A 23738-nucleotide genomic window follows, 5' to 3' on the forward strand; every position below is an offset into this window, starting at 1 on the left:
TCCAGGGTATGGAGAGGGAGAAGAGCAGCATTTAGTCCAGGGTATGGAGAGAGGGGGAGGGAGAAAAGCAGCATTTAGTCCAGGGTATGAAGAGAGGGAGAAAAGCAGCATTTAGTCCAGGGTATAGAGAGGGAGAAGAACAGTATTTAGTCCAGGGTATAGAGAGGGAGAAAAGCAGCATTCAGTCCAGGGTATATAGAGAGGGAGAAGAACAGTATTTAGTCCAGGGTATAGAGAGGGAGAAGAACAGTATTTAGTCCAGGGTATGGAGACAGGGATAAGAACAGTATTTAGTCCAGGGTATGGTGACAGGGAGAAGAACAATATTTAGTCCAGGGTATGGAGACAGGGAGAAGAACAGTATTTAGTCCAGGGTATGGAGACAGGGAGAAGAACAGTATTTAGTCCAGGGTATGGAGACAGGGAGAAGAACAGTATTTACTCCAGGGTATGGAGACAGGGAGAATAACAGTATTTAGTCCAGGGTATGGAGAGAGGGAGAAGAACAGTATTTAGTCCAGGGTATGGAGACAGGGAGAAGAACAGTATTTACTCCAGGGTATGGAGACAGGGAGAAGAACAGTATTTAGTCCAGGGTATGGAGACAGGGAGAAGAACAGTATTTAGTCCAGGGTATGGATACAGGGAGAAGAACAGTATTTAGTCCAGGGTATGGAGACAGGGAGAAGAACAGTACTTAGTCCAGGGTATGGAGACAGGGAGAAGAACAGTACTTAGTCCAGGGTATGGAGAGAGGGAGAAAAGCAGCATTTAGTCCAGGGTATGGAGAGAGGGAGAAAAGCAGCATTTAGTCCAGGGTATATAGAGAGGGAGAAGAACAGTATTTAGTCCAGGGTATGGAGACAGGGAGAAGAACAGTATTTAGTCCAGGGTATGGAGAGAGGGAGAAAAGCAGCATTTAGTCCTTGGTATGGAGAGAGGGAGAAGAACAGTATTTAGTCCAGGGTATGGAGACAGGGAGAAGAACAGTATTTAGTCCAGGGTATGGAAAGAGGGAGAAAAGCAGCATTTAGTCCAGGGTATATAGAGAGGGAGAAGAACAGTATTTAGTCCAGGGTATGGAGACAGGGAGAAGAACAGTATTTAGTCCAGGGTATGGAGAGAGGGAGAAAAGCAGCATTTAGTCCAGGGTATATAGAGAGGGAGAAGAACAGTATTTAGTCCAGGGTATGGAGACAGGGAGAAGAACAGTATTTAGTCCAGGGTATGGAGAGAGGGAGAAGAACAGTATTTAGTCCAGGGTATGGAGACAGGGAGAAGAACAGTATTTAGTCCAGGGTATATAGAGAGGGAGAAGAACAGTATTTAGTCCAGGGTATGGAGACAGGGAGAAGAACAGTATTTAGTCCAGGGTATGGAGAGAGGGAGAAGAACAGCATTTAGTCCAGGGTATGGAGAGAGGGAGAAGAACAGTATTTAGTCCAGGGTATGGAGAGAGGGAGAAGAACAGTATTTAGTCCAGGGTATGGAGAGAGGGAGAAGAACAGTATTTAGTCCAGGGTATGGAGAGAGGGAGAAGAACTGTATTTAGTCCAGGGTATGGAGAGAGGGAGAAGAACAGTATTTAGTCCAGGGTATGGAGAGAGGGAGAAGAACAGTATTTAGTCCAGGGTATGGAGAGAGGGAGAAGAACAGTATTTAGTCCAGGGTATGGAGAGAGGGAGAGGGAGAAAAGCACCATGTGAGTGGCTGGGTTCAAGGGCTCTTGGAGAGAAACAGAAGAGGGAGAAGGAAGGGGGTAGAAAGAGGTAGGGAGAGGATGATGGTAGAGAATGTCCAGGGATGAGAGAGTGGTTATTCCCTCTCTTCTACACCCTCCTCTCCCCACACACCAGATAATAGGAGAGGTAAGAGCTAGGTACTGTTGCTATTAAAACACTTACAAAGGCAGGGGAAGGAGGGAGGAAGCTGTCCTGCTAAATTAACCCCAAGGATCCCTGGGAATAGAGGTGGGCTTTTCTACATCACTGTGTGTGTGTATAGTATGTTTGAGTGTGTGTACAGTATGTGTGTGTGTGTGTGTGTGTGTGTGTGTGTGTGTGTGTGTCTCTTTCCACTGTCACTGAGAAAACACAACCGATTTAGTCCCATTTACCCCAACGCCCTGTCCCATTACCCCCACCCCCTCTCCCAGCCAATGACCTGGGGTGACACTGACACACTAACAGTTCATATTAAATGCCTCTAATGTTCGCCCCTCGTTGTTAAACATGCTTCACTGAGCAGCCAGGCACAGTGGCCCCTGTCCCTCGCCCCAAACCCCCACACCAAGCCCCGTTTCCCCAGTCCCCCCTCCTGCCCTAATGGCTGTGTTAGCGTCAGGGAGGTGGGCTCTCCCTCCCCGATGAGCAGCCAACTGGAAAAGTGCTTCAGATATGTCAAAAGAACTCAAAATCAGAGAGGCCAGGAAAACGCAAGACGCTTCCATCCCGCTCCCCCTCCATCCTCCTCCACCCTCCTCCACCCTCTCTCTGCCTCCTCCTCCCTCCCTCTCTTCCTTCATCTCTATCCATGGAGGGTAAACGGTGGCTGTCTGGAGACAGTACAGACCTGCCTATTAGCAGGCACTCTGCTGTTATTTGTGGAAGGGCTGCTGACATCTAGCCTATCTCGCCCTCGCTTGCTGACACACACACACACACACACACACACACACACACACACACACACACACACACACACACACACACACACACACACACACACACACAGAGCCCATCTCTCCCCCTCTCCCACTGAGCGCCATATTACGTATTAGCACAGAATGAACAGAGCTAGCCACACCTAGCCCCTAATATCCCTGTAAATCAAGGAGAGAGGCGTTGGTGTGGCACGTTGGTGTGGCAGTGCCTGCCTGTCTGTCTGTCTCCTCGCTAGTCACCACCGTGAAATGGCAGCGTTTATTTTTAAACAACATCTGTTAGAGAGCCACCAGGAAAAGAGGATTTGTGTGTTTTCTCTGCCTCTCATCCGGCTGTTCTGATGCATCTTGATTCAATCATGAACCCACAGTGTTGGGAAGAATGTCTTTTCATTGTTTTAATATGAGCCTGACTAGTGTTGATAACAGGCAGCCTTGCTCAAAACTATCATTTTTAGCAAGTCTGTTAGGACATCTACTTTGTGCATGACACAAGACATTTTTCCAACAATTGTTTACAGACAGATTATAATTCACTGTATCACAATTCCAGTGGGTCAGAAGTTTACATACAATATATCCACATAATTTACCTGCCTCATGATGCCATCTATTTTGTGAAGTGCACCAGTCCCTCCTGCAGCAAAGCACCCCCACAACATGATGCTACCACCCTCTTGCTTCACGGTTGGGATGGTATTCTTCGGCTTGCAAGCCTCCCCCTTTTTCCTCCAAACATAACGATGGTCATTATGGCAAAACTGTTCTATTTTTGTTTCATCAGACCAGAGGACATTTCTCCAAAAAGTACGATCTTTGTCCCCATGTGCAGTTGCAAACCATAGTCTGGCTTTTTATGGTGGTTTTGGAGCAGTGGCTTCTTCCTTGCTGAGCGCCCTTTCAGGTTATGTCAATATAGGACTTGTTTTATTGTGGATATAGATACTTTTGTACCTGTTTCCTTTCTAGGAGACAGAATGCGTCTCCTTCCTGAGCGGTGTGACAGCTGCGTGGTCCCATGGTGTTTATACTTGCGTACTATTGTTTGTACAGATGAATGTGGTACCTTCAGGTGTTTGGAAATTGCTCCCAAGGATGATCCAGACTTTTGGAGGTCTATAATTTTTTTCTGAGGTCTTTGCTGATTTCTTCTGATTTTCCCATGATGTCAAGGAAAGAGGCAGTGAGTTTGAAGGTAGGCCTTGAAATACATCCACAGGTACACCTCCAAATGACTCAAATGATGTCACTTAGCCTAACAGAAGCTTCTAAAGCCATGACATCATTTTATGGAATTTTCCAAGCTGTTTAAAGGCACAGTCAACTTAGTGTATGTAAACTTCTGATCCACTGGAATTGTGATACAGTGAATTATAAGTGAAATAATCTGTCTGTAAACCATTGTTGGAGTGTATGAAAACTTCTGACTTCAACTGTACATATAGGTAGGGGTAAAGTGACTAGGTAACAGGTAACAGCAGTAGCAGCAGAGTATGTGATGAGTCAAAAGAGTCTAAAGAGTCTAAATGATTCCTCTATATTATAGTACAATAGCTGTTATACTGTATCTAAAACAAAGAAAGAAACAATATATGAAATAGAATATAACATGCCCTCTGGTGGCCAAGTTACACTACTGCTATTGATTGGGTGCTCTCTCTTCCTCAGGTTGTTTACACACACACACACACACACACACACACACACACACACACACACACACACACACACACACACACACACACACACACACACACACACACACACACACACACACACACACACACACACACACACACACACACACACACACACACACACGCACAGACTTGGTCGAGTCTCAGAGGCTAGCAGATGCCTCTTGTGTGTGTGTGTGTGTGTGTGTGTGTGTGTGTGTGTGTGTGTGTGTGTGTGTGTGTGTTGAGAGGATGGTTGACTGTGCATCCTGTGTCTTTTGTCTGAGTGGAGGATAGCACTCACCCCCCACCCCACCCCTCCTCCCCAAAAACCGGTCTGCAGAATCCACAGGAGTCCACAGGAGTCCACAGGAGCAGGGTTAGAACACAGAGCACTGACACCCTCTGAGCCACAGACCTCTCTCTACTCCTCTCTCTCTGTCGACCTCTGCCCCCACTCTCCTCTTTCTCTCCTCTCTCTCTCACTCTCTCTCTCCTACTCTCTATATGAGAGACAACACCAGTTATCAGAGCCTGCTAAACCATCCTACACTATAACAGAAGCAATGAGCCAGTACAACACACAGACTGATGAGCTGTTGGGATGACTTTACTGGCAGACAGGAGGCAGAACAGAGATGAATAGAGATTACTGTCTGACAAACACAGGCTGAGAGACAAAAGACTCACTGCACGGTGCCTGCTGCTACTGGGCTGTGTGTGTGTGTGTGTTACTAATGATGATGGAGGACTCTGCTCTTGCTGCTTGTGTGCTGGGCTGACAGGATGACCCTGCAGGATGACCCCCCCCCCACACACACCATCTTTCCCTGACCTTTAGCCCTGCTGGAGGCTTCACCCCAAAAATGTGCCCCTTATTTCTTAGACTCACACTGTGCAACAAAAACTATCTGATACGGATACTTTGATTTAGCCACACAGACACAGTGTATCACACACTGGCGGCCCCCTCCGTGTAAGCCTGGGCCCTGGCGGCCCCCTGGTGAGGGGTGGGAGACCCCGCGTATGGGAGGGCGCTCATTTACGCCTCTCTGATGGAGCCATGAATCTAAATTGCCAATTAAAAAGCAATTACAGGCAGCAGCGGGAACAGACTCCTGCAGTCATTGAAGCAAAATACCAACGCGCCTCAACCTCTCGTCGCCTCTCCTCTCACCCTCCCTTCGCCTCCCCTCTCACCCTCCCTTCGCCTCCCCTCTCACCCTCCCTTCGCCTCCCCTCTCACCCTCCCTTCGCCTCTCCTCTCACCCTCCCTTTGCCTCCCCTCTCACCCTCCCTCCTCCCTTCGCCTCCCCTCTCACCCTCCCTTCGCCTCCCCTCTCACCCTCCCTTCGCCTCCCCTCTCACCCTCCCTTCGCCTCTCCTCTCACCCTCCCTTCGCCTCCCCTCTCACCCTCCCTTCGCCTCTCCTCTCACCCTCTCGTCGCCTCTCCTCTCACCCTCCCTTCGCCTCTCCTCTCACCCTCCCTTCGCCTCTCCTCTCACCCTCCCTTCGCCACCCCTCTCACCCTCCCTTCGCCTCCCCTCTCACTAGTGGTGTAACGGACCGTAGTTGATCCATGATCCATATGGACCACCCCCCACGGTTCGGCATGCATGTGAACCGCAGATCAATTGCAAAGTCTAACCATCATTGTGTGAAATACAGTTTTACTGCTGCTGTTACTTTTTAAAGTAATAATTCCCTAAATCTTGATGCAGAGTTGCAGTGAAAAGATAAAGACAAGACAGATGCGTGCTGTGTTTTACTCTGAAGCCTGAAGGTTAATTTGATTATTTTTAAAAAGCAGTTGTGTGTTCTGTTCACGTGAACGGGGAAGGTTTTTTATTTCTTTTTTATTTTAATTTCACCTTTATTTAACCAGGTAGGCAAATTGAGAACAAGTTCTCATTTACAACTGCGACCTGGCCAAGATAAAGCAAAGCAGTGTGCCACAGACAACAACACAGAGTTACACATGGAGTAAACAAACAAGCCAATAACACAATAAATAAGTCAATGACACAGTAGAAAAAAGAAAGTCTATATACAGTGTGTGCAAAAGGCATGAGGAGGTAGGCAATAAATAGGCCATAGCAGCAAATAATTACAATTTAGCAGATTAACACTGGAGTGATAAATGAGCATATGATGATGTGCATGTAGAAATACTGGTGTGCAAAAGAGCAGAAAAGTAAATAAAATAAAAACAGTAAGGGGATGAGGTAGGTAGATAGGGTGGGCAATGTATAGATGGACTATGTACAGCTGCAGCGATCGGTTAGCTGCTCAGATAGCTGATGTTTAAAGTTGGTGAGGGAAATAAAAGTCTCCAACTTCAGCGATTTTTGCAATTCCTTCGAGTCATTGGCAGCAGAGAACTGGTATGAAAGGCGGCCAAATGAGGTGTTGGCTTTGGGGATGATCAGTGAGATATACCTGCTGGAACGTGTGCTACGAGTGAGTGTTGTTATCGTGACCAGTGAACTAAGATAAGGTGGAGCTTTATCAAGCATAGACTTATAGATGACCTGGAGCCAGTGGGTCTGGCGACGAATATGTAGCGAGGGCCAGCTGACTAGAGCATACAGGTTGCAGTGGTGGGCGGTATAAGGTGATTTGGTACTGTGATAGACTGCATCCAGTTTGCTGAGGAGAGTATTGGAAGCTATTTTGTAAATTACATCGCCGAAGTCGAGGATCGGTAGGATAGTCAGTTTTACGAGGGTAAGTTTGGCGGCGTGAGTGAAGGAGGCTTTGTTGCGAAATAGAAAGCCGATTCTAGATTTGATTTTGGATTGGAGATGTTTAATATGAGTCTGGAAGGAGAGTTTACAGTCTAGCCAGACACCTAGGTATTTGTAGTGGTCCACATATTCTAGGTCGGAACCATCCAGGGTGGTGATGCTAGTCGGCGGGCGGGTGCGGGCAGCGAACGGTTGAAAAGCATGCATTTGGTTTTACTAGTGTTTAAGAGCAGTTGGAGGCCACGGAAGAAGTGTTGTATGGCATTGAAGCTCGTTTGGAGGTTAGTTAGCACAGTGTCAAAAGAAGGGCCAGAAGTATACAGAATGGTGTCGTCTGCGTAGAGGTGGATCAGGGAATCGCCCGCAGCAAGAGCGACATCATTGATATATACAGAGAAAAGAGTCGGCCCGAGAATTGAACACTGTGGTACCCCCATAGAGACTGCCAGAGGTCCGGACAACAGGCCCTCCGATTTGTGACACTGAACTCTGTCTGCAAAGTAGTTGGTGAACCAGGCGAGGCAGTCATTAGAAAAACCAAGGCTATTGAGTCTGCCGATAAGAATACGGTGATTGACAGAGTCGAAAGCCTTGGCCAGGTCGATGAAGACGGCTGCACAGTACTGTCGTTTATCGATTATGATATCATTTAGTACCTTGAGCGTGGCTGAGGTGCACCCGTGACCGGCTCGGAAACCGGATTGCACAGCGGAGAAGGTACGGTGGGATTCGAAATGATCAGTGATCTGTTTATTAACTTGGCTTTCGAAGACTTTGGATAGGCAGGGCAGGATGGAAATAGGTCTGTAACAGTTTGGGTCTAGGGTGTCACCCCCTTTGAAGAGGGGGATGACCGCGGCAGCTTTCCAATCTTTAGGGATCTCGGACGATATGAAAGAGAGGTTGAACAGACTGGTAATAGGGGTTGCAACAATGGCAGCGGATAGTTTTAGAAAGAGAGGGTCCAGATGGTCTAACCTAGCTGATTTGTACGGGTCCAGGTTTTGCAGCTCTTTCAGAACATCTGCTATCTGGATTTGGATGAAGGAGAAGCTGGGGAGGCTTGGGCGAGTAGCGGAGCTGTTGGCCGGGGTTGGAGTAGCCAGGAGGAAAGCATGGCCAGCCGTTGAGAAATGCTTATTGAAATGTTCGATTATCATGGATTTATCAGTGGTGAACGTGTTACCTAGCCTCAGTGCAGTGGGCAGCTGGGAGGAGGTGCTCTTGTTCTCCATGGACTTTACAGTGTCCCAAAACTTTTTGGAGTTAGAGCTACAGGATGCAAATTTCTGCTTGAAAAAGCTAGCCTTTGCTTTCCTGACTGACTGTGTGTATTGATTCCTGACTTCCCTGAACAGTTGCATATCACGGGGACTATTCGATGCTATTGCAGTCCGCCACAGGATGTTTTTGTGCTGGTCAAGGGCAGTCAGGTCTGGACTTAGTTCTGCATTTTTTGAACGGGGCATGCTTATCTAAGATGGTGAGGAAATGACTTTTAAAGAATGACCAGGCATCCTCGACTGACGGGATGAGGTCAATATCCTTCCAGGATACCCGGGCCAGGTCGATTAGAAAGGCCTGCTCGCAGAAGTGTTTTAGGGAGCGTTTGACAGTGATGAGTGGAGGTCGTTTGACTGCGGACCCATAGCGGATGCAGGCAATGAGGCAGTGATCGCTGAGATCCTGATTGAAAACAGCGGAGGTGTATTTGGAGGCCAAGTTGGTCAGGATAACGTCTATGAGGGTGCCCATATTTACAGATTTGAGGTTGTACCTGGTGGGTTCCTTGATGATTTGTATGAGATTGAGGGCATCAAGCTTAAATTGTAGGACTGCCGGGTGTTAAGCATATCCCAGTTAGGTCACCTAACAGAACGAACTCTGAGGCTAGATGGGGGGCGATCAATTCACAAATGGTGTCCAGGGCACAGCTGGGAGCTGAGGGGGGTCGATAGCAGGCGGCAACAGTGAGAGACTTATTTCTGGAGAGATGAATTCTTAAAATTAGAAGTTCGAACTGTTTGGGTATAGACCTGGATAGCATGACAGAACTTTGCAGGCTATCTCTGCAGTAGATTGCAACTCCTCCCCCTTTGGCAGTTCTATCTTGACGACAAATGTTGTAGTTGGGTAGGGAAATCTCAGAATTTTTGGTGGCCTTCCTAAGCCAGGATTCAGACACGGCTAGGACATCAGGGTTGGCGGAGTGTGCTGAAGCAGTGAGTAAAACGAACTTAGGGAGGAGGCTTCTGATGTTGACATGCATGAAACCAAGGCTTTTTCGATCACAGAAGTCAACAAATGAGGGTGCCTGGGGACATGCAGGGCCTGGGTTTACCTCCACATCACCCGAGGAACAGAGGAGGAGTTGGATGAGGGTACAGCTAAAGGCTATCAAAACTGGTCGCCTAGAGCGTTGGGGACAGAGAATAAGAGGAGCGCATTTCTGGGCGTGGTAGAATAGATTCAGGGCATAATGTGCAGACAGGGGTATGGTGGGGTGCGGGTACAGCGGAGGTAAGCCCAGGCACTGAGTGATGATAAGAGAGGTTGTATCTCTGGACATGCTGGTTATAATGGGTGAGGTCATCGCATGGGTGGGAGGTGGGACAAAGGAGGTAACAGAGGTATGATGAGTGGAACTAGGGGCTCCACTGTAAACTAAAACAATAACTAACCTAAGCAATAGTATACAAGCCATATTGACATTTGAGAGAGACATACAGCGAGGCATAAAGTAATCACAGGTGTTGACTGGGAGAGCTAGCTAGACAACAAAGGTAAGACAACAGCTGATCAGCTAAAACAACAACAACAGGTAAAATGGCGATGACTGGACAGAGAGGGTCAGTTAACTACACACACAGCCTGAGTTCGCGGCTGGGGCCGACAGATAAACAAATAATAAACAGAATGGAGTACCGTGATTAATGGACAGTCCAGCAGGCATCAGCTATGTAGCCAAGTGATCATAGGGTCCAGGGGGCAGCGACAGATGGAAAAGGGAGGCCGCGGAGTAGTCGCTACTACGCTAGCACGCGGGCGACACGGCGCTTAAAGTTAGTAGCCCGGGGCTAGTAGAAGCGTCTGCTCCGACGTCCGACGGAGGCCGGTTGGCGGCACAGCGGATGGAGTATTCGTCGGCAGACCAGTCGTGATGGTGCGGCGGGGCGCCGTGTCGACAAAGGATCCAAGCCAGATGGCGAAAGAGGTATTGTAGATGTAGTAATTTAGTTTGCTAGCCAGGGGGATGCGCCTGGCTCATGGCTAACTGGTGCTAGCTTCAGGGCATGGGGCGTTAGCCACTATAGCCACTCGGTAGCAGCGGTGATCCGGTGCCAAGGTCCAGAGCTTATGGCAAGGATCCGGTGGAGTAGTGGGTTCTAGCCGTGTTTGGGTGGAGTTGGGGTGAACAACTGAGTAGGCCGGGAGGTGGGCCTCAGGGATAGCTTCGGTACTGGGTAACTCGGTGGGTGCTAGGTAGCTGTGAAGATCAGGAGTAATGGTCCAGGGATTACGGCAGGAATCCAGCGTTGTAGTGGAGAGACAGTCCGATACTGGTAGGCTGGCGAGTATTATCCAAGCTAAAAAAAGGGCTGGTATCTGTGCAGAAGGTAAAGGCCGCTAGCAGTGGCTAACAATGACTAAATAGCTTGTAGCTAAATTAGCTGGTTAGCTTCTGATGGCTAGGTGGCTCTTGCTAAGGTCTAAAAATAAAAAATAATAGCGGTTCTGTATCACATTGGGTGAGGCAGGTTACCGGAAGGTATAATTGAGTTAAAATGGAAAAGAGATTGAAAATAAAAATCTAAATATATACAAAAAAAGGGCGAAAAATACAAAAGTACACGAGAGGACGAACAAAACACATCTGCACTGCTACGCCATCTTGGAAGTATGAATCCCAATGAATCAATCCTGGATACTCGCGTTGCAAAAAGCAAAGAAGAAAAAAGAGCAGTGACAGCCATGGCTGGCGGAGGAGCTGAAGAACTGGAAAAGTCTCCCGCTTCATTTAAGTCTCATGTATGGGAGCATTTTGGCTTCCCTGTCAAATATGATGACAGAAGAAGGGTGGTGGACAACACCATTACGGTGAGTAGGCATTGTGCCACAGAAAGCCATATGATCATGGAAATACATGGAGCATGGCCACACATAAAGCGCCATCACCCTGGTGTGTCAGGGTTCTCACCACGTGTTCTCACCATGACATTTAAGCAGCCCTTTGCTGCAGAATCAGACTGAGCTGAAGCCATCACCAAACCTATTGGGACGTTTATCGCTGTAGACATGAGGCTGTACTCTGTTGTGGAAAACAAAGCGTTTAAAAATATGGTGAAAGTGCTTGAGCCACGCTATGAAATCCCCTCGCGCCCCACCTCAGTGACAGATCTTTATGAACAGGAACAGATCAAAATTGCATCCTCTTTTGCCCTCACCACAGACGGGTGGTCCTCCAGGGTAACGGAAAGCTACGTGACTGTTCACTACACCACAGACGGGTGGTCCTCCAGGGTAACAGAAAGCTACGTGACTGTTCACTACACCACAGACGGGTGGTCCTCCAGGTTAACAGAAAGCTACGTGACTGTTCACTACACCACAGACGGGTGGTCCTCCAGGGTAACGGAAAGCTACGTGACTGTGACTGTTCACTACACCACAGACGGGTGGTCCTCCAGGGTAACAGAAAGCTACGTGACTGTTCACTACACCACAGACGGGTGGTCCTCCAGGGTAACGGAAAGCTACGTGACTGTGACTGTTCACTACACCACAGACGGGTGGTCCTCCAGGGTAACAGAAAGCTACGTGACTGCTCACTACACCAGAGAGGAGTGGACCTCCAGGGTAACGGAAAGCTACGTGACTGTGACTGTTCACTACACCACAGACGGGTGGTCCTCCAGGGTAACAGAAAGCTACGTGACTGTGACTGCTCACTACACCATAGAGGAGTGGACCTCCAGGGTAACAGAAAGCTATGTGACTGTGACTGTTCACTACACCACAGACGGGTGGTCCTCCAGGGTAACAGAAAGCTACGTGACTGTTCACTACACCACAGACGGGTGGTCCTCCAGGGTAACAGAAAGCTACGTGACTGTTCACTACACCACAGACGGGTGGTCCTCCAGGGTAACGGAAAGCTACGTGACTGTGACTGTTCACTACACCACAGACGGGTGGTCCTCCAGGGTAACAGAAAGCTACGTGACTGCTCACTACACCAGAGAGGAGTGGACCTCCAGGGTAACGGAAAGCTACGTGACTGTGACTGTTCACTACACCACAGACGGGTGGTCCTCCAGGGTAACAGAAAGCTACGTGACTGTGACTGCTCACTACACCATAGAGGAGTGGACCTCCAGGGTAACAGAAAGCTATGTGACTGTGACTGTTCACTACACCACAGAGGAGTGGACCTCCAGAGTAACAGAAAGCTACGTGACTGTAACTGCTCACTACACCACAGAGGAGTGGACCTCCAGGGTAACAGAAAGCTATGTGACTGTGACTGTTCACTACACCACAGAGGAGTGGACCTCCAGGGTAACAGAAAGCTACGTGACTGTAACTGCTCACTACACCACAGAGGAGTGGACCTCCAGGGTAACAGAAAGCTATGTGACTGTGACTGCTCACTACACCACAGAGGAGTGGACCTCCAGGGTAACAGAAAGCTATGTGACTGTAACTGCTCACTACACCACAGAGGAGTGGACCTCCAGGGTAACAGAAAGCTATGTGACTGTGACTGTCCACTACACCACAGAGGAGTGGACCTCCAGGGTAACAGAAAGCTACGTGACTGTGACTGTTCACTACACCACAGAGGAGTGGACCTCCAGGGTAACAGAAAGCTACGTGACTGTTCACTACACCACAGAGGAGTGGACCTCCTGGGTAACAGAAAGCTACGTGACTGTGACCGCTCACTACACCACAGAGGAGTGGACCTCCAGGGTAACAGAAAGCTACGTGACTGTGACTGCTCACTACACCACAGAGGAGTGGACCTCCAGGGTAACAGAAAGCTACGTGACTGTGACTGCTCACTACACCACAGAGGAGTGGACCTCCAGGGTAACAGAAAGCTACGTGACTGTTCACTACACCACAGAGGAGTGGACCTCCAGGGTAACAGAAAGCTACGTGACTGTTCACTACACCACAGAGGAGTGGACCTCCAGGGTAACAGAAAGCTACGTGACTGTGACTGTTCACTACACCACAGAGGAGTGGACCTCCAGGGTAACAGAAAGCTACGTGACTGTGACCGCTCACTACACCACAGAGGAGTGGACCTCCAGGGTAACAGAAAGCTACGTGACTGTGACTGCTCACTACACCACAGAGGAGTGGGAGATGTGAAGTCTGGTGCTACAGACACTCCCCCTCTATGAGAGTCACATAGGCACAAATCTGGCGCAGGTACTGCTAGGAGCAGCTAGGAGCAGCTAGGAGCAGCTAGGAGCAGCTAGGAGCAGCTAGGAGCAGCTAGGAGCAGCTAGGAGCAGTAGCAGAGTGGAAGCTAGAGAGTCCCAATAGCAATATCCCAACCACCACAGATAATGCCAAGAACCAAGTAAATGCAGTGATAGAAGCTGGACTGGGGCCTCAGATAGCTTGTTTTGCACGTGATCAATTTAGCATCCCAAAGGGGAATCTCAGTGAACCAGATGGACCTTCTCCTTGGAGGATCAGGAAGGTGGTTTCCCTTTTCCACCGAAACACAACAGCCGCTCATGTGCTTAAGACCAAGCAAGAAATGCTACAGCTACTGACCCACAAGCTCATACACCATGTCACAACAAGATGGAACTCCACTTATGACATGTTGGAGCGCCATCTTGAGCAGCAGACAGCTGTATACTCTGCACTGACAGACAAGACCCTGAAAAAACAAAGACATCGTCACCTTATCTGATGATGACGTGAAAGTGGCAGAGGAGGTTCTCCAGGTGCTCAACCCCCTCAAAACGGTTACAACCCTATTGAGCACTGAAACTGCACTGTCTGTGTCCATGATCCTACCTCTGAAAACAAGAATTCTACCATCCATGGCCCCAAGTGAGGAAGACAGCACCATCACTAGAGATGTGAAGGCTGCCATTAGAGAGGACCTGAACCCCAGATACCCCCCCTAATGTACAGGACTACCTTCATAGATCTACTGCACTGGATCCAAGGTTCAAGTCCCTGTCTGTTCAAGTCCCTGTCTGTTCAAGTCCCTGTCTGTTCAAGTCCCTGTCTCACCTAAACCCTGCCTGTTCAAGTCCCTGTCTCACCTAAACCCTGCCTGTTCAAGTCCCTGTCTCACCTAGACCCTGTCTGTTCAAGTCCCTGTCTCACCTAGACCCTGTCTGTTCAAGTCCCTGTCTCACCTAGACCCTGTCTGTTCAAGTCCCTGTCTCACCTAGACCCTGTCTGTTCAAGTCCCTGTCTCACCTAGACCCTGTCTGTTCAAGTCCCTGTCTCACCTAGACCCTGCCTGTTCAAGTCCCTGTCTCACCAAGTCCCTGTCTGTTCAAGTCCCTGTCTCACCTAGACCCTGTCTGTTCAAGTCCCTGTCTCACCTAGACCCTGTCTGTTTAAGTCCCTGTCTCACCTAGACCCTGTCTGTTCAAGTCCCTGTCTCACCTAGACCCTGTCTGTTCAAGTCCCTGTCTCACCTAGACCCTGTCTGTTCAAGTCCCTGTCTCACCAAGTCCCTGCCTGTTCAAGTCCCTGTCTCACCTAGACCCTGTCTGTTCAAGTCCCTGTCTCACCTAGACCCTGTCTGTTCAAGTCCCTGTCTCACCTAGACCCTGCCTGTTCAAGTCCCTGTCTCACCTACCCTTTTCAAGTCCCTGCCTGTTCAAGTCCCTGTCTCACCTAGACCCTGCCTGTTCAAGTCCCTGTCTCACCTAGTCCCTGCCTGTTCAAGTCCCTGTCTCACCTAGACCCTGCCTGTTCAAGTCCCTGTCTCACCTAGACCCTGTCTGTTCAAGTCCCTGCCTGTTCAAGTCCCTGTCTCACCTAGTCCCTGCCTGTTCAAGTCCCTGTCTCACCTAGTCCCTGCCTGTTCAAGTCCCTGTCTCACCTAGACCCTGTCTGTTCAAGTCCCTGCCTAGACCCTGTCTGTTCAAGTCCCTGTCTCACCTAGACCCTGCCTGTTCAAGTCCCTGTCTCACCTAGTCCCTGCCTGTTCAAGTCCCTGTCTCACCTAGACCCTGCCTGTTCAAGTCCCTGTCTCACCTAGACCCTGCCTGTTCAAGTCCCTGCCCTGTTCAAGTCCCTGTCTCACCTAGTCCCTGCCTGTTCAAGTCCCTGTCTCACCTAGACCCTGCCTGTTCAAGTCCCTGTCTCACCTAGACCCTGTCTGTTCAAGTCCCTGTCTCACCTAGACCCTGTCTGTTCAAGTCCCTGTCTCACCTAGACCCTGTCTGTTCAAGTCCCTGTCTCACCTAGACCCTGTCTGTTCAAGTCCCTGTCTCACCTAGACCCTGTCTGTTCAAGTCCCTGTCTCACCTAGACCCTGCCTGTTCAAGTCCCTGTCTCACCTAGACCCTGCCTGTTCAAGTCCCTGTCTCACCTAGACCCTGTCTATTCAAGTCCCTGTCTCACCTAGACCCTGTCTGTTCAAGTCCCTGTCTCACCTAGACCCTGCCTGTTCAAGTCCATGCCTGTTCAAGACCCTGTCTCACCTAGACCCTGCCCTATAGCGGAGGACATACAGTGATCTCACCACTGAGACTGGCCACTGAATAGGTAAAACAATAAATAAGAGTGAATTACTTCAATAATAAATATACTCTAATCTTAGTCTATGCTATTACAATCATCCATTTTTGATTTGGAATAATACTGGATTTTATTAAATGTTATTGCCACAATTCTAGTTGTATGAAATATGAAAATAAATAATGAGTTAGTTTAATAGATCAAGTCATTTTCTCTGCAGGGTCAAGCCACAGAGATGACAGGAGCAGACTCAGAGGCATCTCCTCCACAAAATCATTTGGCCATGAAGGAGCTTTTCGGGGGGGGATCTTTGCGAGCAAGGACACAGGCAAGACGTTTGCCAACACCATCAAAGAGGAGGTAGCATCCTACAAGGCAGCAAGCGGCATTCCAGTGGATGGTGATCCACTGGCATGGTGGAAAAGCGTGTAAATACCCTGACATTGCCATGATGGCAAGATGCTACCGGGCTGTACCTGGCACTTCATTACCTAGTGAGAGGGTGTTGTCTCTGCATGGCAGGGGACACAGTGACTGTAAAGAGGTCTCCCCAGACAATGCAGACGTCCTCATCTTTTAGAAAAGTCATGTGAAGTTATAAGCTCAGGTCTGCTTTTCTTTCTTTCTTTCTTTACATGTTTTTGATGATGTTGACACAGACTATTTTTACATGACCTATTGTTCAAAGGAAGAAGGTATCATGCCTCATATTGCACTTTAATTAAACAACTGAGTATTGAATATTTGATTTAAATATTTTATTGAAACATTGAAAAGTTCCTTTCTTTAAGTGTTCTTTAAGTAATAAATGGAAAGTAAAGTAATATTTGTCTCCCTTTTTTTATAGCTGATCCGAAAAATGTTCCGATCTGTGACTCAAAACCGTGATCCAATCCGAACCGTGACTCAAAACCGTGATCCAATCCGAACCGTGACTCAAAACCCTGATCCAATCCGAACCGTGACTCAAAACCGTGATCCAATCTGAACCGTGACTCAAAACCGTGATCCAATCTGAACCGTGATCCAATCCGAACCGTGACTCAAAACCGTGATCCAATCCGAACCGTGACTCAAAACCGTGATCCAATCCGAACCGTGACTCAAAACCGTGATCCAATCCGAACCGTGACTCAAAACCGTGATCCAATCTGAACCGTGACTCAAAACCGTGATCCAATCTGAACCGTGACTCAAAACCGTGATCCAATCCGAACCGTGACTCAAAACCGTGATCCAATCCGAACCGTGAGTTTTGTGATCCGTTGCAGCACTACCTCTCACCCTGCCTGAGTCTCATATCTAAGCCAGGGAGGCACTAATCAACCCTCCTAACACACACTGAGGCATATACACACTCACACAGATCATCACACACTGAGGCATATACATACTCACACAGACCGTCCAGGGTAAATGAAGTACTGATGCTCTACAGAGGCTCCAGAGATAATACTGCTACCTCTGAATATCAATACCTGCCTCTGTCACCCTCTCACTCTCTCTATCCCTCTACCCTCACTCTCTCTCGCTCTATCCCTCTCCCCTCACTCTCTCTCTCTCTCTCTCTCTCTCTATCCCTCTCCCTTCACCCTCTCACTCTCTCTATCCCTCTCCCCTCACTCTCTCTCTCTCTCGCTCTATCCCTCACCCCTCACTCTCTCGCTCTCTCTCTCTCTATCCCTCTCCCTTCACCCTCTCACTCTCTCTCTCTCATCCCTCTCCCTTCACCCTCTCACTCTCTCTATCCCTCTACCCTCACTCTCTCTCTCTCGCTCTATCCCTCACCCCTCACTCTCTCGCTCTATCCCTCTCCCTTCACCCTCTCACTCTCTCTATCCCTCTCCCCTCACTCTCTCTCTCGCTCTATCCCTCTCCCTTCACCCTCTCACTCTCTCTATCCCTCTCCCCTCACTCTCTCTCTCTCTCTCGCTCTATCCCTCTCCCCTCACTCTCTCTCTCTCCCTCTCTCTCTCTCTCTCTATCCCTCTCCCTTCACCCTCTCACTCTCTTATCTCTATCCCTCTCCCTTCACCCTCTCACTCTCTCTATCCCTCTACCCTCACTCTCTCTCTCTCGCTCTATCCCTCACCCCTCACTCTCTCGCTCTATCCCTCTCCCTTCACCCTCTCACTCTCTCTATCCCTCTCCCCCCACTCTCTCTCTCGCTCTATCCCTCTCCCTTCACCCTCTCACTCTCTCTATCCCTCTCCCCTCACTCTCTCTCTCTCTCTCTCGCTCTATCCCTCACCCCTCACTCTCTCGCTCTATCCCTCTCCCTTCACCCTCTCACTCTCTCTATCCCTCTCCCCTCACTCTCTCTCTCTCTCTCGCTCTATCCCTCACCCCTCACTCTCTCGCTCTATCCCTCTCCCTTCACCCTCTCACTCTCTCTATCCCTCACCCCTCACTCTCTCGCTCTATCCCTCTCCCCTCACTCTCTCTCTCTCTCTCGCTCTATCCCTCACCCCCTCACTCTCTCGCTCTATCCCTCTCCCTTCACCCTCTCACTCTCTCTATCCCTCTCCCCCCACTCTCTCTCTCGCTCTATCCCTCTCCCTTCACCCTCTCACTCTCTCTATCCCTCTCCCCTCACTCTCTCTCGCTCTATCCATCTCCCTTCACCCTCTCACTCTCTCTCTCCCTCTACCCTCACTCTCTCTCTCTCGCTCTATCCCTCTCCCCTCACTCTCTCGCTCTATCCCTCTCCCTTCACCCTCTCTATCCCTCTCCCCCACTCTCTGTCTCTCTCTCTCGCTCTATCCCTCTCCCTCTCACTCTCTCTATCCCTCTCCCTCTACCGCTCTCTCTCTCTCTCTCTCTCTCAATTCAATTCAAGGGGCTTTATTGGCATGGGAAACATATGTTTACATTGCCAAAGCAGGTGAAATAGATAATAAACAAAAGTGAAATAAACAATCAATAGTGAACAGTAAGTATTACACTCACAAAAGTTCCAAAAGAAAAAAGACAATTCAAATGTCATATTATGTATATATACAGTGTTGTAGCGATGTGCAAATAGTTAAAGTACAAAAGGGAAAATAAATAAATATGGGTTGTATTTACAATGGTGTTTGTTCTTCACTGGTTGACCTTTTCTTGTAGCACATCTTGCTGCTGTGATGGCACACTGTGGTATTTCACCCAGTAGATATGGGAGTTTATCAAAATTGGATTTGTTTTCTATTTCTTTGTGGGTCTGTGTAATCTGAGGGAAATATGTGTCTCTAATATGGTCATACATTTGGCAGGAGGTTAGGAAGTGCAGCTCAGTTTCCACCTCATTGTGTGAGCAGTGTGCACATAGCCTGTCTTCTCTTGAGAGCCAGGTCTGCCTACGGAGGCCTTTCTCAGTAGCAAGGCTATGCTCACTGAGTCTGTACATAGTCAAAGCCTTCCTTAAGTTTGGGTCAGTCACAGTGGTCAGGTACTCTGCCACTGTGTACTCTCTGTTTAGGGCCAAATAGCCTTCCCTGTGGCTCAGTTGGTAGAGCATGGTGTTTGCAACGCCAGCATGGTGTGTGCAACGCCAGGGTTGTGGGTTCGATTCCCACGGGGGGACAGTACAAAAAAAAAAAATGTATCAAATGTATGCATTCACTATTGTAAGTCACTCTGGATAAGAGTGTCTGCTTAAATGTAAATAGCATTTTAGTTTGCTCTGTTTTTTTGTTCATTCTTTCTAATGTGTCAAGTAATTATCTTTTTGTTTTCTCATGATTTGGATGAGTCTAATTGTGTTGCTGTCCTGGGGCTCTGTGGGGTCTATTTGTGTTTGTCTCTCTCTCTCTATCACTCTCTCAGCAGCTCATCCCAGACTCTGTGTGAGTGTGTCTGGTTTTAACCCTGCATGGTCTCCAGGCCCCAAGTCCCAGTAACCCTGCCTCTAACCCTGCCTCTAACCCAGGCCTCTAACCCAGGCCTCTAACCCAGACCCCTGCTAGTGTCTGAGTGGTTCTAGCCCTGTCTCTCTCTCTGTGTGTGGTCTCTAACCATGTCTCTAGCCCTCATTTCTGCAGGCTTACGCAAGCTGGGGGCCTGAGGTCAGTTCACAGCACAGCACAGGCTAGGAACTAATTGAACAGACAGCACTAAGAGAGAATACGGGGAGAAGGGGAAGAGGAGTGGGGAGGGCAGGGCAGGGCAGGGGCGGACATGGGGGTGTTCGGGACGTTCAAATCTTACTAAAATGTTGGCTTGGGTGAGTCTCCCCATCCCCCCCTCCCTCGATGGTGATTAGGGATAAAAACAGAGGGCTGGACAGAGCTTCCTTTGTCTGCAATACTGAGGGATGTTTTTAGAGAGAGAGAGAGAGAGAGAGAGAGAGAGAGAGAGAGAGAGAGAGAGAGAGAGAGAGTGTGTGCTTGACCCTGCCCATTGTTTGTCTCGGTGACAGCAGGGTTTCGCTGGAGCGGCATAGGGTAAACTGGGGAAACGCTCTGATGCTAGCCCCCCTCTGTCTCACCCCTCTCACCCCCGCCCACCTCTCACCCACTAGACTACCCCTCGCCCCCCTCCTTCAGCTGGGTGGCCTCGAGCTGTCAGAGGCCCCAGAAACCCCCCAACACAACCTTCTCTCTCCCAGCATGACCCTGCACACACACACACACACACACACACACACACACACACACACACACACACACACACACACACACACACACACACACACACACTGACACATGTATACATACACACACACATACACTGGAACAGAGTGCATCTCAAGAGCTAGCTGGAACCACTTCACCCCAAAGATAAACAGGGTTAGTGTGACTCTGTGAAGGAGAACATGTATGTGTGTGTCAGTGTGTGTGTCAGTGTGTGTGTGAGCAGAAGGTCTGTGCCTCTCTCTGCCTATCACTATCCCTTTCTCTCTCTCTCTGCTCACTCCTCTCTCTTTCCTCTTAGGCAAGGAAGGTGATGACAGGGTTGTGATAGGATGACATCACTGCTCCCTCCCCTCCCACCCATAGAGGCTCTGGCTAACCCTCTGGCTATTGCTCTATGCTTGAGGTGAAGGGGCACATGGGCGGGGTGGGAGGGGGCAAGATCATAGGGCCGAGATGGCAGGGGGACAATGGGCTAGGACGCTCCCACACAGAGGGGTGAGCTGACCCCCTATCTCTGAACCCCATCACCCCTCACTCTCTCTCCTCCATCCTCCTCTCCTCACTTCCTCAGTCTCCAGGGAGACATTCAACATCTGTGGAGTGTTGTGAGAGTGTTGAGGAGTGTTGAGAAGTGTTGAGGAGTGTTGAGGAGTGTTGAGGAGTGTTGAGAAGTGTTGAGGAGTGTTGAGGAGTGTTGAGGAGTGTTGCAGAGGGAGTGTTGAGGAGTGTTGCATGAGGAGTGTTGCGGAGTGTTGAGGGGTGCTGAGGAGTGTTGCAGAGGGAGTGTTGAGGAGTGTTGCATGAGGAGTGTTGCGGAGTGTTGAGGAGTGTTTTAGGAATGTTGAGAAGTGTTGAGGCGTGTTGAGTGTTGAGGAGTGCTGAGGAGTGTTGAGGAGTGTTGAGTGTTGAGGAGTGCTGAGGAGTGTCGCATAGGGAGTGTTGAGGAGTGTAGCAGTGGGAGTGCTGAGGAGTGTTGCATGAGGAGTGTTGCGGAGTGTTGAGGAGTGCTGAGGAGTGTTGCAGAGGGAGTGTTGAGGAGTGTTGCAGAGGGAGTATTGAGGAGTGTTGCATGAGGAGTGTTGCGGAGTGTTGAGGAGTGCTGAGGAGTGTTGCAGAGGGAGTGTTGAGGAGTGTTGCAGAGGGAGTGTTGAGGAGTGTTGAGGAGTGTTTTAGGAGGGCTGAGAAGTGTTGAGGAGTGCTGAGGAGTGCTGAGAAGTGCTGAGGAGTGTTGAGAAGTGTTGAGGAGTGTTGAGAAGTGTTGAGGAGTGTTGAGGAGTGTAGCAGAGGGAGTGTTGAGGAGTGTTGCATGAGGAGTGTTGCGGAGTGTTGAGGGGTGCTGAGGAGTGTTGCAGAGGGAGTGTTGAGGAGTGTTGCGGAGGGAGTGTTGCGGAGGGAGTGTTGAGGAGTGTTGAGGAGTGTTGCGGCATGTTGAGGAGTGTTGAGAAGTGTTGAGGAGTGCTGAGGAGTGCTGAGAAGTGCTGAGGAGTGTTGTGAAGTGTTGAGAAGTGCTGAGAAGTGCTGAGGAGTGCTGCATAGGGAGCTTTGCGGAGTGCTGAGTAGTGTTGAGAAGTGTTGAGGCGTGTTGAGGAGTGCTGAGGAGTGTTGAGGAGTGTTGAGGAGTGTTGAGGAGTGCTGAGGAGTGTCACATAGGGAGTGTTGAGGAGTGTAGCAGTGGGAGTGCTGAGGAGTGTTGCATGAGGAGTGTTGCGGAGTGTTGAGGAGTGCTGAGGAGTGTTGCAGAGGGAGTGTTGAGGAGTGTTGCAGAGGGAGTGTTGAGGAGTGTTGCATGAGGAGTGTTGCGGAGTGTTGAGGAGTGTTGAGAAGTGTTGCGGAGTGTTTTAGGAGTGCTGAGAAGTGTTGAGGAGTGTTGAGGAGTGTTGAGAAGTGTTGAGGAGTGCTGAGGAGTGCTGAGAAGTGCTGAGAAGTGTTGTGAAGTGTTGAGGAGTGTTGAGAAGTGTTGAGGAGTGTTGAGGAGTGTTGAGAAGTGTTGAGGAGTGTTGAGGAGTGTTGAGGAGTGTAGCAGAGGGAGTGTTGAGGAGTGTTGCGGAGGGAGTGTTGAGGAGTGTTGAGGAGTGTTGAGAAGTGTTGAGGAGTGTTGAGGAGTGTTGCGGCGTGTTGAGGAGTGTTGAGGAGTGTTGAGGAGTGCTGAGGAGTGCTGAGAAGTGCTGAGGAGTGTTGTGAAGTGTTGAGGAGTGTTGAGAAGTGCTGAGAAGTGCTGAGGAGTGCTGCATAGGGAGTGTTGCGGAGTGCTGAGGAGTGTAGAGAAGTGTTGAGGCGTGTTGAGGAGTGCTGAGGAGTGTTGAGGAGTGTTGAGTGTTGAGGAGTGCCGAGGAGTGTCGCATAGGGAGTGTTGAGGAGTGTAGCAGTGGGAGTGCTGATGAGTGTTGCATGAGGAGTGTTGCGGAGTGTTGAGGAGTGCTGAGGAGTGTTGCAGAGGGAGTGTTGAGGAGTGTTGCAGAGGGAGTGTTGAGGAGTGTTGCATGAGGAGTGTTGCAGAGTGTTGAGGAGTGCTGAGGAGTGTTGCAGAGGGAGTGTCGCATAGGGAGTGTTGAGGAGTGTAGCAGTGGGAGTGCTGATGAGTGTTGCATGAGGAGTGTTGCGGAGTGTTGAGGAGTGCTGAGGAGTGTTGCAGAGAGAGTGTTGAGGAGTGTTGCAGAGGGAGTGTTGAGGAGTGTTGCATGAGGAGTGTTACAGAGTGTTGAGGAGTGCTGAGGAGTGTTGAGGAGTGTTTTAGGAGTGCTGAGAAGTGTTGAGGAGTGTTGAGGAGTGTTGCATAGGGAGCTTTGAGGAGTGTTTTAGGAGTGTTGGGGCGTGTTGAGGAGTGTTGAGAAGTGTTGAAGAGTGCTGAGGAGTGTTGAGAAGTGTTGAGAAGTGTTGAGGAGTGTTGAGAAGTGTTGAGGAGTGTTGAGTGCTGAGGAATGTCACATAGGGAGTGTTGAGGAGTGTTGCAGAGTGTTGAGGAGTGTTGAGAAGTGTTGAGAAGTGTTCAGGAGTGTCACATAGGGAGTGTTGAGAAGTGTTGAGAAGTGTTCAGGAGTGTCGCATAGGGAGTGTTGAGTAGTGTTGAGGAGTGCTGAGGAGTGTTGAGGCGTGTTGAGGATTGTTGAAGAGTGTTGAGGAGTGCTGAGGAGTGTTGAGGAGTGTTGAGGAGTGTTGAGGAGTGCTGAGGAGTGTTGAGGAGTGTTGAGGAGTGTTTTAAGTGTGTTGGGGCGTATTGAGGAGTGCTGTGCTGCTCCTCTGCCCTCCACCATTAGCCTCAGAGCTGTGATAAAAGGGCTTAGAGGGAAGCCTTAATCCATAATC

At 49.4% G+C, this 23738-nt stretch overlaps 1 protein-coding gene across 1 annotated transcript in view; it reads right to left on the reverse strand.

Annotated features, from left to right (window-relative positions):
• The window catches only part of LOC106562196 (genetic suppressor element 1), a 220292-nt gene that overhangs the window by 90545 nt on the left and 106009 nt on the right, over positions 1-23738 (reverse strand).

The sequence above is a fragment of the Salmo salar genome, chromosome ssa11, assembly GCF_905237065.1.
Source record: "Salmo salar chromosome ssa11, Ssal_v3.1, whole genome shotgun sequence".
Lineage (NCBI taxonomy): Eukaryota > Metazoa > Chordata > Actinopteri > Salmoniformes > Salmonidae > Salmo > Salmo salar.